Source organism: Bemisia tabaci, chromosome 3 (genome assembly GCF_918797505.1).
Source record: "Bemisia tabaci chromosome 3, PGI_BMITA_v3".
NCBI classification, from domain to species: Eukaryota; Metazoa; Arthropoda; class Insecta; order Hemiptera; family Aleyrodidae; genus Bemisia; species Bemisia tabaci.
Window position 1 is genome coordinate 9,483,775 of NC_092795.1, and position 15,164 is coordinate 9,498,938.

The 15,164-nt window shown below is 41.5% G+C and overlaps 1 protein-coding gene across 4 annotated transcripts in view; it reads right to left on the minus strand.

Moving 5' to 3' along the window:
* LOC109030984 (interference hedgehog) overlaps positions 1–14,807 on the minus strand; it is a 145,457-nt gene extending 130,650 nt beyond the window's left edge. For all 4 annotated transcript variants that reach the window (XM_072297723.1, XM_072297722.1, XM_072297724.1 and 1 more), the window contains exon 1: positions 14,464–14,807. The gene's annotated coding sequence lies outside the window, so the exon portion shown is untranslated. The remainder of the gene's footprint in view (positions 1–14,463) is intronic.
* Between the last annotated feature and the right edge of the window lie 357 nt (positions 14,808–15,164).

A 15,164-nucleotide genomic window follows, 5' to 3' on the forward strand; every position in this document is an offset into this window, starting at 1 on the left:
TCAGGTTTACGTGTTTCACGAACCGTAAGGAATGGATCTTCCGATCAAGTAAGTGTGCTCTGAAAAGGGAACATTTGAAACAACAACATTTTTCAAAAGCCATATGTTTCGGTTTCATAATAAGAGTGTTGACAAACGCTGGTACCTATGCAGTGCACTTGGCAAAAGTCTTGCCGGTTCCATTGCACACAAAAGTTTATTATACAATTTTGTCGACAGTCGTTTTTTCAGAGGGTAGCAGACGTTTTGTGGGTGAAATATGCAAGCATACTAAAGTTTTTGCATTTCTCTATATTGTCTATCAATGCTTAATGAATTAAATTTCAAAAATGTATACAGCGTATTCTCTTCCACTTATATTTATGCATATTTGGACTTCATTTCGCAATTAGGAACTACGATTTCTGGCTCATTCGCCAAAACACTCACGTACATAGGGAAAATAATGGTACATGCGTTGTTTGTTAACCGATCCATCCAGAAACTGTAGTTCCGAATTGCAAAATGTAGTCCATTTCTAATTTGGCGCATAAATTTAAATGCAAGGAAGTACGCCTTTTAAGCAGTATATAATTTCATAGGTAAATTGTGCTGATCTCACTTATGGTCTTTCATTGGTTCATTAAGACCTTGGCCTCTCTCAAAATTACAAGAGTTTTATGAAAATTCTAATCGATCCCGGAGAGGTCCATTTTTTATCAAGTATTTCTGTTTTCTGAAAACCATGACGGAACTTGTCATTTTACTGTCTCATTAAATGGTATATCGGAATTCTCTACGACGAGTCCAGCGCTTTGTTGTAATTTCTTCAGGGAAGTACATATCTAGAGAAGTCTCAAGCGTATAGGTAAAGGAGGGATCAGAAAAATTCACTAATCATCATTAATCATTAATATAAACTTCGAAGGATTCAGACTTTCCGCGATTCTACCTTTTTCTATTTCACTCGAGAGGTTGCCAGATTGTGCGATAAATGTGAATATTTTACATGGATTTGAATTGGGAAAAGTGCTAAAAAAGCAACTTATCTGGCAACAGAGAGAATAGAGTCCGGGAGGTACGAGAGGCTGCCTTCCTGGGAAAACCCATGATTTAACTGAAAATGTCATTAAAACAATTGATTCCGTTTGAAGCATCAATTGTATACTAGGGGAAAGCTATTTTAAAATAATAATTATAAATGGACAAAGATGCTACAGAAAAGGAAAAAGAACAGGGAAAGGAAATGAAATGAGGATATGATTACTAAAATGCAATCAGAGAGAATAAAACGAAAACATCAGAGAAATTTATATGCGATGAAAATATGAGGAAAAAACACGAGTGGGCTCATTGCGATTCGGAACTCGAACTATATTATCGTTGAGCAGTTTTAAGACCCCTACGCCACCGATAATCTTTTTAAGAGGTAAAGATGAACTTTTGCTACTTCAGCGAGTCAAATCGCGGAAGGAGATCCATAGATTGTCTTTTTCCGCCACCCGATGGGATGACGTCCCAGTCAAATGCGTTTTTGAAGAAATGATCGATCCCCATCATCGCTTCAACTCCACACATCTACCTATTCATGAGCAAATGATGGCACGCTCCGGCAACAAGATTCTATGACGAAATCATTTTTGCCTCCAAAGTCTCCAAAATGTATACATCTTAGTAATCAAACGTCCAATCACTGAGAAAAATGGCTCACGGAGCGATTGATCGGGGGTCCAGGGGGCGCAGCCCCTTGGCTGGCCGTGACGGACGCGCAAAGCGCGTCCAGAACGGCTAGTATAATTTATGAGTGAATTCTAAAATTTGTTATCATTAAAAAAAAGTCCTTATAATTATAACAGTTCCACATGATTTTAGATGAGTCTACCAATTTGAAAAGATATTTTTGATCGATAATGGTGAGATTCACAATGTTGGAATGACTGCACATTGAGTCGCCTGAAATATTGGGTTGCTGAAAGGACGGAATTCATATTAGTGACGTGAAGTACTTGAAAAGGCTAGATGCAAGAGGTAGAGGAAAAACGAAGCCTCTCTCAATGATGGTCGGGTGCCCGCATGAATTTCCTAGAACTGAGAGGAGATAACGCGTCATCTCCTTGCGTGGGAGAAGGATATGTGACAAAAAAACCGAGCGCACTGATTAACACAGGTGCGAGAGAGATAGACAAGTAGTTGGCTGAGAAAAATCGGTCATAATCGGAACCTCCGTGTGGCCCGGAGCTCTGGAGCCTTGCCGCACGAAGTCCAGCCGGAGCCGGGCATGTTACGGAGCCGGCTCCGAACCAGGCTCGGCTCCGAACCAAGCTCGGCTCCACTGCAACGCAGATCTCTCACTGCCTCGGCTGCAGCCAAGACAGCTTGGAGCTCGGAGCGGAGCTACTGCTCCAGTTTGGCTCCGGGTCCCTGATAATGAGTGGAGCTATCAGTTGCAAGTTCAGTAATTAAAGTAATGGGTGATTGTAGGTGATGGCTGGGAGATAGACGTGAAAAAGACAGAAATGAACGAAATCCAGCCATCCCTAATGAGTAAACTGAAATGTAATGAAAAATCGAAAATATGAAAGGAAAAATATGAGAAGGTGTTGACATCATGCAAGTCTTCCTCTCTCTTCTCGTTCTTTTTTGATTAATTTTTTTGTCACTTAACTTCTTTTTTTTTTTAGTTGACACCCCATTTCCGCCCTTCAGGCCCGCTTTTCTTTACTTTTTTTTTCATTTTTGAATTGCGAGGTCGCAATTTTCTCTCACCAGGGAGATGTCAACACCTTCTCATATTTTTCCTTTCATACTTTCGATTTTTCATTACATTTCAGTTTACTCATTAGGGATGGCTGGATTTCGTTCATTTCTGTCTTTTTCACGTCTATCTCCCAGCCATCACCTACAATCACCCATTACTTTAATTACTGAACTTGCAACTGATAGCTCCACTCATTATAGCCAGCCAATGGCATGTAGACTTGTTGTCTCACCACCTGTGACGTCAGCAAGTCTATAAAAGCTTGCGCTGCCCCAAAATCTAGGTCTTACTCCATCCCCGACCCGTACTAGTACGTAGTGCCCATTTCGCCCTTTTGGCACATCTTTTAGTGACTATTTCAAATCTTGTAATTCTGTAACTTTTTCTCTCTTTCGGTCTCAATACAATTCCAAATTTCCATCTCAAAATTTCGTTATTTAATTCCATCCATCCCAAGTAGTTTGTTGTTCCTACTCAAAGAGCAACTGGTGCCGAACGGTAATTCCCATCTTATTCTCTGACAATATACGATTCAACGAATCTCAAGAAAATTTGAGCAGTTTCCCGAAACTCAAAATATTTCAGGACTTAGGAATTTGATAGAGAAAACTCAAGGGCTTTTCGATGTGTTACCATGTTACATACCTCGTGAGCGCACCCCGGGATACCGCAGTTTCTAATTCCCCGATTTCTTCGAGACAAATCCACGAGCCACAATGCTGAGAAATATTTATATAAATATATACATAAATATGTGATGGAATCTCCACGGGTACTAACCTGAAACAAAAAGTAGAATGTCCGTGTCATATTTTAGATCGAGTAGTGGAAAGGAGTGAGATTGTAATATGATTATTAACATGAGCCACAAAGCTCTTGCGTAATCCTACTTGATTACTTATTAGTTTATTTTTTATTGATACGCGTAGAAACTACTGATAATCACAATAATCAGGGTATCTAGCAATTTTCAAAACAAAAATTCCCTGAAGTTTCCCTGCTTTCCCAGACAAAAACTGCCAAAAAATCGGGGAAAAATTCAAAATTCCCCGACATTTTCCTGGCAAAAAGGAAAAAATTCCTAATTTTTCACACGCTTGAACCGATTACATGTAAGTAAGAATTTTTTTTATGTTTTAGGAATATAATGTAATAAATAGAGCGAAATATAAGACACCTAAACCAAGGTGTCTAGCAATTTTGGATTTGCCCATTCCCTCATGACTGAAGAACCTATTTCCTGATTTGCATTGACCCTATTCCCTGATAGTCCCTGATTTTTTACCGGAAAAAATAAAATTAGATTGATTTGTGGATAAATTTCATTTTGAGGCGATGAAAATAACAATTCACTCTTGATAAATCACAATTTGGTTATATTTTCATTATTTTTGTTTACATTCGAGGCACCGCCATCTTGGTGCACTCTTTTGAGGCTGCAAGAGCGAGAACCTATCAAAATTGGATTTTTTTTTTAGACCACTTTCAGCCCAACCAAGCCCGACCACAAGTGAGATGTCGTAACTCTGGGTATAAAGGGACTCTAGGATCCAGCCCTCATTCCCTGATGGATTCCCTGATTTTCCCTGATTTTACAGAAACTAGACACCTTGATCTAGCCACAAAGCGTCAAAGAAGGTAAACTCAAAACCACTGGAGTTGCATTCTGCGCAACTGAACGAATTCCACCGATCAAGCGAACCCCTTCCCCCTCTTCGTAAACCGGCGCGGCGCATCTATGCAAATATTCCCGACCCGATCAGCATCCGTCCGAGAACCAGTTTTGCTTTCCTCCCCCTTTTTTTTCCCGGGCAACGTGTGAGAAAAACGACGAAAGGTGTAAACGGTTCTAAAAGACTACTTAACGAGGGTGAAGGCGCTGTCAAGCGGGGGGTAATTTTAATCTCACCGTAGCCAAATTGTAAATGTAAACCTCGAAAATTGCAAATGTAGGTAAATCTTGGGCATAACACTGAAACAAAATTACAGGGCTATGTTCCGGGCTCAGAGGTCGAGAGTTCCGGGTGCTGGAGCCGTCGCTTCAGCTGCACCCGGAACTTCTTCCCTGACTTTCCCCGACAAATGGAAAAAACATTCCTTGACTTTTTCCTGTAAAACCGGATGATAAAATAATAATGAGAGAAAGATTTTCGCACCCAGCTACGGAGTAAATTGAGACCCGAGGTGCAGAAAGTTCCAAAACGCCGACTGTTTGTCGCGATCCGGCGTTTTTGCCGCACAGCACATTCCGTCATTTCCCACGCGAAAGAACTTAACTCCAATTCAATGTTGCCAAATTTGCCCTCGCAAATTGCACATTAACTAGGAGAATCTTGGGCATTCCAAACTGAATATTTCACTGGTATTTCCTCAGATTTCATATAAAAATCAGGAAAATTTTAGATAAAAATTGCACCGGTACATTTTTATAAAAAAAAATCATTGTCTGAATCAATTTAGCAATCTTAGAAGGGAATTAAGTTCCGTCGTCCGGGAGACGATTTCTGATATGCCACATAGCTAAACGTGCGACTATTACAGCAAAATGCCCGGTAAAATGTGCGATTTGTCACCCTTTTTTGCACAGCATAAAGCGAAAAGTCATCACTTTTGAAAACTGCCTTACGACCGAGGATTTGTCGTACGTTCGCCGCAATCCTAGGATCCTCAGATCTGTTTGAGATTGTGTATTGCGACACGCAAAAATTCGGTAAATTCTGTAAACAGAGCTTTTCTCTGATGTTTGGGACAACCGCCATTTCTCCCCAATCCATCTCCACGTTACTTTTCCTAGTTTTCCTCTGATCGTGGCCACCCTGCAAAAACTCCCAGGGAAAGCAATTTTCTAATTTTGGAATGAAGAACCCGAGTTTTCAGAGTGCATGGACCTTAAGTGGATTACATTTTGCAATAAGGAACCACTATTTCCGGCTCATTTTAGAAACAACATACATGCCATTGATTTTCCTATGCAGATACGTGGTTTTATGGAAGAGCCAGAGATAGTGGTTCCTTATTGCAAAATGTAGTCCAAGTAGGGGGAGCGATTCTCTCACTATTCCACCGAACAAAACGTCGACAACTTATTACACTGAAAAAAAATCCGGCCGTGGAAGCCGTACTTACGGGGTATATAGAAACACCGCCCGCGTTCCGTGCTCAGAGGCCGAAAGTTCCGGGCGTAACACCCGGAGCAACCGAAGCGACGGCTTCAGCACACGGAACTTTCGGCCTCTGAGCCCAGGACGGACGGTACGTCTGCATAGCCCGCAACTTCTGTTCCGGTGTAACTTTTTCCGGTTAAGATGTTTAAAAAAATCGAGAGACCAACTTCTGCAACCAGAGCCCGATGGCATTTTGCGGGAAACTCGCGACACAAGTTTTGACCACTTAAATCAATAGCTTCACTCAAATCGACACTGAAAATTATCATTGGCCACGTCGTGGGGTGTGCCAACACGTGGCAGACAACCATTTTCCGCGTCAGTTCAGATTCAAGAAGTCAAGCCGTGTGTCCCGAGTTTGTCCCGGAATGTCGTCGGGCTCTCGGACTATCCGGCGGAATCTGAAAATCCGCGAAAAAATACAACTAACAACTAATGTTAGTAATAGAGAAGGAGAGGTAGAATAATATATATATTAATCATTAGCAATAGAGAAGGAGAGGTAGAATAATATATATATTAATCATTAGCGATAGAGAAGGAGAGGTAGAATAATATATACATAAAGTAATATAGTTATAGTTAAGGTAATATAGTGGGGAGTGAAAATCCTGCACAGCCTGGCACCCCCGGGTGGGAGGGGGTACCAGTTTTCGATGTGCTGCTTGAAGCCCCCACATCCGCACATGGCACTGCATACTTGGATAATTGACCCGTTTAAAACGAGACACTTTGGCACCCACTTCGCTTGCAGCCCGCGCCGTTTACCTTCTCACGCCCCCTGACTAGATCGCCCCTCCCCCGCTGTCGGGGGGGGTGGGGGTGGGGGTGGGGAGCAGGATAAGTGCAGAATGCACTGGGCCCGGGTTCGCACGATGGGAGACGGTGCGGCCGACGGGACGCGATGCCAAGGACGCAAGTGCATTCGCAGCGGGCGATTATTGAAACTGATAGACAAAGCGATAGACAAAGCTATAGACAAAGATGACATAGGGGGCATAAAGCAATTCTATTGGTTGAAATGGGTTGTTCTCATCGACTAAGGGGGAAAATGATAGACTAACTGTCGGGTTTCTCGTGGGTTGCCGTTACTTAGTCGATTACCTACCTCCTTTGTCCATTGCAACAACCCGTTTCCACCAATAGAATCCCTCCAAATCCCTTTTGTCGTCTTTGTCTATCGCTTTATCTATCAGTTTCAATAATCGGTCCGCAGGGGTCCTCAATCCCTATAATAGATCGTATTCGATACATCAAACGGGTGAGATTGTATCGATATCGATTGGTTCAAAACATAAACATAGCCTCTAAAGTAAATTCAGAAATCTGAGAGAACGGGTCTTTTGTAACAGATTTTTTATTCTTTTGAGTACCAAATGCCAATGCAATGTGAAATTGTCGGGAAATTTCTCATTCTCAGCTTTTCCGACTTAAATCCTTACAGTTTGGTTTGAGGTTAAGTTCTATTGTTTTGAACCAAACGATACATCGATCCGTTATCGAATACGGTCTGTACAGCCGTGCTGAGAAAAAACGCCGCATGAGTCTTCAAGCGTTGCCAAATTTCCTTCGATGAAGTACAAATTTACTGGAGAAGTTGAAAATATTCGAATCGAGACATGCGAAAAGGGCAAGTCCAAAAAGTCAATTTACTAGGAGAAGCAAAAAACTTCCTGAAGGACAAACAATTCGAATAAATTAAAAAACGACAAAAAAAAAAAAAAAAAAGTCCTCTTTTCGCGGAAGGCTTGTCCCGATTGTACTAGCTAGTAAGAGTGGAATCTCCTAAAAAAATTTTGAACCTCCTTTTTTGGGATTTTTTTAGTTTTGATTTGGACTTCCGCCCTTTTCGCAACCGGGAGAAAATTGGTCGAATAAAAAAAAAAAAAAAAAAAAAAAAAAAAAAAAAGTCCAAGACTTCCGCCCTTTTTGAATGTCACCAATATTTCCCTTCCCTATTAATCAGCGTTATAAAATGATGGACTTCCGCCGTTCTTCGCAGAGTCGATGTACATTCATCAGAAGAGGAGTCCAACAATGCAATAACGAAAAAAAAAAAAATTGAAAAATTTGGACTTCCGCCCTTTTCGCGTGTCTCGATTCATTTGTCTTCAAATTTTTCGGACAATATTATTCGCACTTTAATCTAACACATCTAGAAATTTCAAGGAAAAATACGCTTAACTTTTCTCCAAAATAGAAATTTTATCGGAGGAAATTTTACAACTCTCGAATGTTCATACGGCGTTTTTCCTTAGCAAGGATGAGTAGAGGTTAAAAATAAACATACCGAAGCGGGGTCTGCTTAGTGAACGGCGCGGCGACAGGAAGAGGAACCTTGATGCCGAGAAAATCGAGATCGTGGTACGAGTACCACAAGGTGCAGTAGTAATGGTGCCACAAGCTTCCTTGCATTTCGATAAGTCTGGGCTTTTTCCTTGAGTTTTTAAGGATTTTGAGAATAAATGAGCTTTACATAACAAGCGATAAATCGCCCTGCGCCTCGCCCAGTGGAGTCGTATGCTTTGCAATATGTAAATTGATATTCCATTGAAACCTGTGGAAAAGGATCGATAGAGAAGGTGTCCGCAACCAACACTTTGATGAACGATTCTTTACCACAACTTCAAATGGAAAAAAATCGATGATCGATCTTTCACGCCTCGCCCCTTCTTCATATTATGAGGAAGTCGGCTACTAAATTGCAAAACCTAAAGTTTAAATTTTTGGGTAAAATTTTGACTAGCATAGTTTTCTGAGACACTATAGCGAGGACTGCTACTAAGAGACTAGCAGTTTTTTAGCCCAACTTTGAAATTGTTGGAAAAACCTTGGGCTGCTAACTTCAAGACAGTTTGAAACGGCAACTGATCGTGTACTTCATTTCGAGATTTTTGGGATCACCGCCTAGTTTCATCGGTTTCTCAGAAGTGTGGTTTACACGGTTTGCAAGGTATGCGTACATTTCGATGTTAAGATCGAGCCACTAGGGGGAAAAGGTATGCATATATTTCGATGTTAAGATCGAGGCACTAGAGCGGGGGAAAGAAAAGAATGGACAGATGAAAGACACATTAGAAAGTGGCACCATTCAACAGAAATTTTTAAGCTAACCAATGGGCCTACTAATGCTGATTGATGCATACAGGTTAATGAGACTTCGGTCATTGCTATGGTCCAATTATTTATTTTCTTTCTCCACTTTTAAATTTTGATACCTCGATATCGAAAAACGTAATGTTGTACTTGATTCACAGTAGAAAACGGAGACGAATTCTTCAACGTGAGAACTAACACATGCGAGCGCGATATGCTTCGGTAGGAGAAATTTATGCTGGGAATGACACTTTGGAATCGATTACTTTGAGACATTGATTCGCTGATGTGAATAATACCGGAAAAAATCGCACGGGTATTCTACGCCGTGGCTTCATAAACGCAAAATCGAGTGAAAAGCTAACGGGGTTGATACTATCAGGTGACCAATTTCCTTGAATCTTGAAATTTCGAAACTTTCACGAGCAGTTCGTGGATTTTAGTTAGTTAGTTACTTAGTTAGTTCGTTAATTTAGTTATAGACATTCAGCATCTTAGGCTATATTAACGCCTTTACAAAGAATATGAAAGATGGGTGCGAATACAAAAATCCACGCAAGTGAATACTTTTCACAAGATAGAGCTACAGGTTTTTTGCATGAATTTGGTGGCATTGATAGGTAAACGTCGGTAATTGGAGACGGACGAAAACCCAAGATTCGCCTTCATTTTTGCGTGATACCACATACCTCAGGGCCGGATTTACCGACTTGCCGCCCGTGGGCCGCCTGTATTTTGCCGCCCCCTTGTCATTCGTTTTGAAACATCCATAAAAACCATTAAGTGAACGTGTCGAAGGGAGAGGGGTGCATTAGACGCGTTCATTCTTGTTGGACACATTATTTGCGAAAACCCTGTCAACACTCCTAGCAAAAGTTCACAGAACTTTGCGTAAAAGTTAAGTTCTGTATACCTATCTCTGTGTGGACCAAGCCTTCCATTTAAAGAAATGAACGAAAAAATTATGAAAGAACAAACATAAATGTGATTTAATGATTTTAACTTCCGCCGCCGCGCCGCGCTGACCGCACTGGGTTTAGCGCAATGCGTAAAGTAATCCTACAGTCTTGTAGGCGCTTTGCGTTTCACGCCAACCGCTGCTGACGGTGTGAAGTGCTATAAACCATTTGTGCCTTATAAAGACTGCCAACGATGTTTTTTCGCAGTTGTCTACTTTTCTTACTCAGCGTTTAAGTCTCCAAACGCATCGTTGCTTCTTTGCCGCGAGGGCGTATCTCAATTGGGCGTATTTATGGTAAAAGGATACATGTGCATAGGGTTTACGTGCAACATTGTTCCTTTTAGCATAAATACGTCCAATTGGCCGTGAGCCCTAGACTGAAAGATTTATATGTCAAACAGGACTCGTTTGGAAATTGAGAGGGATAAGTCAGAGGAGCGACGATGTACACGTTCGAAAAAGCGTTAGTGCTGAACGATTATGCCGATTTGCGCATAGTTGCGTGCTCCTGGATCTACGAATGTTGTTACCAAAATCTTTGTAGCTTCTAAAAAAGTAAAGCATACGCCTGAAAATTGGACTTGCGTGTTACCTTTCAACTTAGCATGATACACTCAGCACTTAATTTGAGAGAGTAGAACACTAAGCAGTGGCCAGAACTGTACGTAACAAGGTGGAGAAATGTTGCTGGGTCCACACCATTTCGCGGGGAAATCAAAGCCAAGAAGTTCCAAAAATTATGATTAGATTCGAAAATAATTTTATTTTACTCAGTTTCCTACTGGTACTCATTAGAGTTAAAAAAAAATTACTTTTGACTCTAATTATAATTTTTGGAACTCCTTGGCTTTGATTTCCCCGCGTAATGGTGTGGACCCAGCACCATTTTTCCACCTTGTTTGTTAAACTTAATTTGATACACTTCAATTTGACATATAGATCAGCTGCATATCACCACAATCTCTAAAAGTTCCTTCATTAGGTCGGGTATGCAATCTCGTCATCAAATAATTAAAAAAATGTATCGAGATTATAGCAGGCTTCCGACCAAGGTCAAAGGGACAAGCTAAGAGGCACCCTTACTTCAATTACTCAGCCGCCGATCATCGCAATCATTCTAGGCTCATCCCTCCACTTTATAAAGTATCCTCAATAAATTCATTCAAAAAAATTTCCCCCGCGAATTTCTTGCGATTCCTAAATCACATAAAAGTACACGCAATTTCTACATCATTGTTGCGAAAAAAATGCGATTTTTACATCGACGTGAGCATGATAATCATAAACGTCGGTAATCTAAACTCGGAGAAAGCCTAAGATTCTCCTTCAATTTCGGCTGATGCCGCATACCTACTCCGGAGTTTAAATAGTTGCTCGCTTCCAGGGTGTTTAAGTTAACAGGCTCGTCAAAAGCAGTTACTGTACTTCCAGTGCATTCCCAAGAAATCCAGTACCTCCTGAAAAAGTATTCAGTATTTTTTCAGTTGGCACCTCCATTTGACGAAATTCTCGCTCGAATTGCGCCAAAATGACACATAAAACTTCGTTAATGCACACTAGAAAAAACTTGCGGGATATGTGGACATACCGTCCGCGTTCTGGGCTTATTATAGACCGAAAGTTTCGGGTGCTGGAGCCGTAGCTTCAATAGCTCCAGGTGCTAACCCTGGAACTTTCGGTCTCTGAGCCCGGAATGCGAACGGTATGTCTACATAGCCCGTAAGCACGGCTTCCACGGCCGGAGTTTTTGGTCAGTGATGGCTTGAGGAACTCCGCAGTCCGAAAATCTTGCAGGCAGATACTACTCTAAGAATCAACGCGCAGGGTATTGCATACTTTCCAAGCTTCATTAAAAAACACGCGTGGCATGAAGGGAAAAGTTCCGGACCTATTCTTGAGGAATTTCCACACTTCTTCAGTACTTCCGGAACGCCCTTAAAAAATCCGGACCAATAGACACACCCGCCTGCTCACTGGGCGATAACCTTGAAATGGTGCTATGTTTCCTCTGGCCGAATTTGCGGGAATCTTACGACCAACGCGATTAGGAGGAACTCGCTTACTCAAACGAGCCATTAGGAAAAGTTGGACATAGACTGAAATCTGGAATATTTTGATGTTAATTCCGTCCATTAAAAGGACGTAATTCTTTCTCCTATTAGATTTGTACTCTATCAAATGAGATTTTTTTTGGGTGATACAGTAGTGAATAGCATGTTAGACGATCAAAAGTGGCGAAATTTCGATTCAGGCCTCCCCTTCCATAGAGGTGAACGGAGGGTTGTGAGGATTCGCACCTTTACTGCCACATGATCACACCACACACTGATGCCAGATTTCAGATGCGTACCAGCGTCATTTTGCTTGGAGCGGGGAGGGGGCGAGGGCCCCCTTACTACCAGGAGGTCTCTCTCGGAAATTTGTTGAAGTTTTAAATCTATTGGAACGGGTTTCGGGGCTTCCGTGACGCAGAATATATGCGGAAAAATTACGTTTATTTTTTTTACTTTTAGCATACGGTACTTCCTATCCGTCGCATTCAACACATCTGGAAAATATTTGAACAGAATGAACACGGTGTTTTTACAACACAAGTGGAACGCCAATATTTCCCCTCATTTCCGCGTGATACCACATCACGTACCTATTCCGCGGAGTCCGAAAGGAGGAGTTTCCTTCAAAGCGGCGTGATACCACATCACATACCAACGCCGCTGTACCAGTAATTCCGCGCTTGATTTCAGAGTGGGTCGCTTGCACGCAAGAGATACAGCCGACGGAATACTCTTTGTAAGAGTAAAGTAACTCGAAAATCACGTTGGGCACATCAAAAAATCTGAAATCTGCGTGTGGTTTGTAACACGCTTTTTCAAGTTTCCCGCGTCAACGGGCAGTTTTTCTCAGTCGCCACCAGCCAAGTTTAATTCTTAAAGTATTTTTATTCTTAGCAAATTTTCCCTACCAAACGAACATTGAACTTGAGGCTGGACGATTCGAAACTTTTCCTTTATTCATGCATCAATAACTAGTAGAATACGATGTCATTATTTGAAATGAACCGAACTGCTCTGAATTTTCTAAAATTGATTTTGTATAATCATCTTGGTGTTGACAAAAATACGTACTTAACTATTATTCGAGAAGTTTATTATTAGTTACTTTTTGACGAAGAAATTCAATGCAATAAAGGCGTGGTTTTTTCAGAGGAAGAATATCGCATTCGATACTGATATCGAAACTACACTCGAATGCTATATTTTCTCTCTAAAAAACCACGCCTATATTACGTTGAATTTGTTTGTCAAAATTGGTAAGTGAAGTCTTTAGTCTTCTGACAACAGAATTGAGATCTCAAAAATTCGAGAAAAATGACGAGTAACTGAAAAATAGAACCAATCGATGCGATATATCGCATGTTGTTTTGACACAAAACATGGCGTACATCGAATCACCTTTAAGGAGGACGCGACACGCACGCACGAATTGTACGTTTCGGAAACACGGCAAAAGTGTAATCTGCGTAATCTGAGAGTGCATTAGTTAGACGGATACGCATTTGTGCAGAAAAATGTTGCGAACAAATATGGGAGCACACATGGGAAGACATGGAAGAATAGCAAAAGGGGAAAAAAGACTCAAAAAAATATGGACGATGATTCGTCTGACTTATCGACTTGTCGATGACGCGCAAGTGCAGGCTTGAGCCCTCAGCACAAGCACCAGACGACCGTGTAGCGAAGACTGACTGGCTTTCCTCCAGCGTCGGAGCAAGTCGCCCAGCTCCCTACGCTCGGGTCGGACGGCGGCGCGCATGCGCATTTCCCAGCGGACATCAGCATTTTTCCTAAAGTCGGTGCTCCTCCTGACGTTGCCAATTTCCCCCTGTAATGATGAATTGTCTGGGAAAATTGGGCGTCTCCTCACAATGAGGCAGAATTGATAGAAGTCAGAAGTTGGTATTAACTGTCTTACTCAGAGAATTCTTGAATCCAAATTCCATGGTTCACAAGGAAAAGTGCTCATGTAGAAGAAGCAGATTGACTTACTTACTAAATGTCTTAAAGTGATTCGTAGCAGAGGTGTGCTTAAAAGCCAAGATAGTTACGAATGTGAGTAGTTCGGTCAAGTTTGCGGATAACTGAAACTCTAAACTATACTTAATCTTGACTACATAAGATTTAAAGTCTGACCGTCAGAATTTGGCATAACTACACACATTCCTTATAGGTTACCCGATATGAACTCACACAAGTCATTCGCCTAGAGGATAGCTGGAGTGGACCGTGATAAGTTTTGGAAAATAAAGTGTCTTCGAAAGTAAAATACTTCTCACCGTGCACCATAGCGGTGTTTCCTTTTAAACACTAGGATGCAGCGACGGATAACACGACAGGTGTACACTTACGGCATACCACGATCTCCGTCACGATACGAAAACAAACTCTACAAACCATGGATGGTGACTTGACATCCAAGGTAATGAGAAGAAAAACTTTTCGTCTTACCTTGGTAAACCACGTGTAAGCCGGTGAGCGAGGATTTGGGTTGGAAAGGCTCGTGGAATTCTGCCGGAAAACGCAGGTGCAAACTGACTCAAGTTCAAGGTATTCTGCCTGCACTTTGCAATGGTCACTCACATTCAGCAAGCATGAAATGGCCCGCGTCGCGTTCACTGAATTTCTTAGCGATTTACTGTAGAGAGGACGGAAACTTCACGATAACAAGCACTTTCGGTGTGAGCTGCTAAAATTGGAGGAAATAGACTCAAAATTTAATTTCAGATCCAAGAACTAGTCGTAACTAGTCGCGAAAGATGGAACAAAACAAACACACAGGCACAGGAGAGGAGAGAACCTCAAGAACTTGAAACTTCCAAAAGCTAACCAATAACCATGACCATCTCGGCAATCTTGGCCAATCACGAAAGACGTTCATTCGTCTATTCAAAGATTCAAAGACCCCGTGAACCACAACACTTTCTGGCCATTCGAGTGCAAAGTGCGCCTGACGGTTCTGCAATATTTTATACCGCAAAGTGCCAAGGACTATTCTGCTAAGCCAAGGAGTGGGTCATTTTCATTTTCCTGCCTTATAAACTAGATAAACCAAAGAAGAACGTTGTATAAGCCTAGGTTGTCAAATTTCATTCAATACAAAATGAATTTGCAAGGAAACTTGTTCATAATTTCCTTCCATTTTTCAGGGA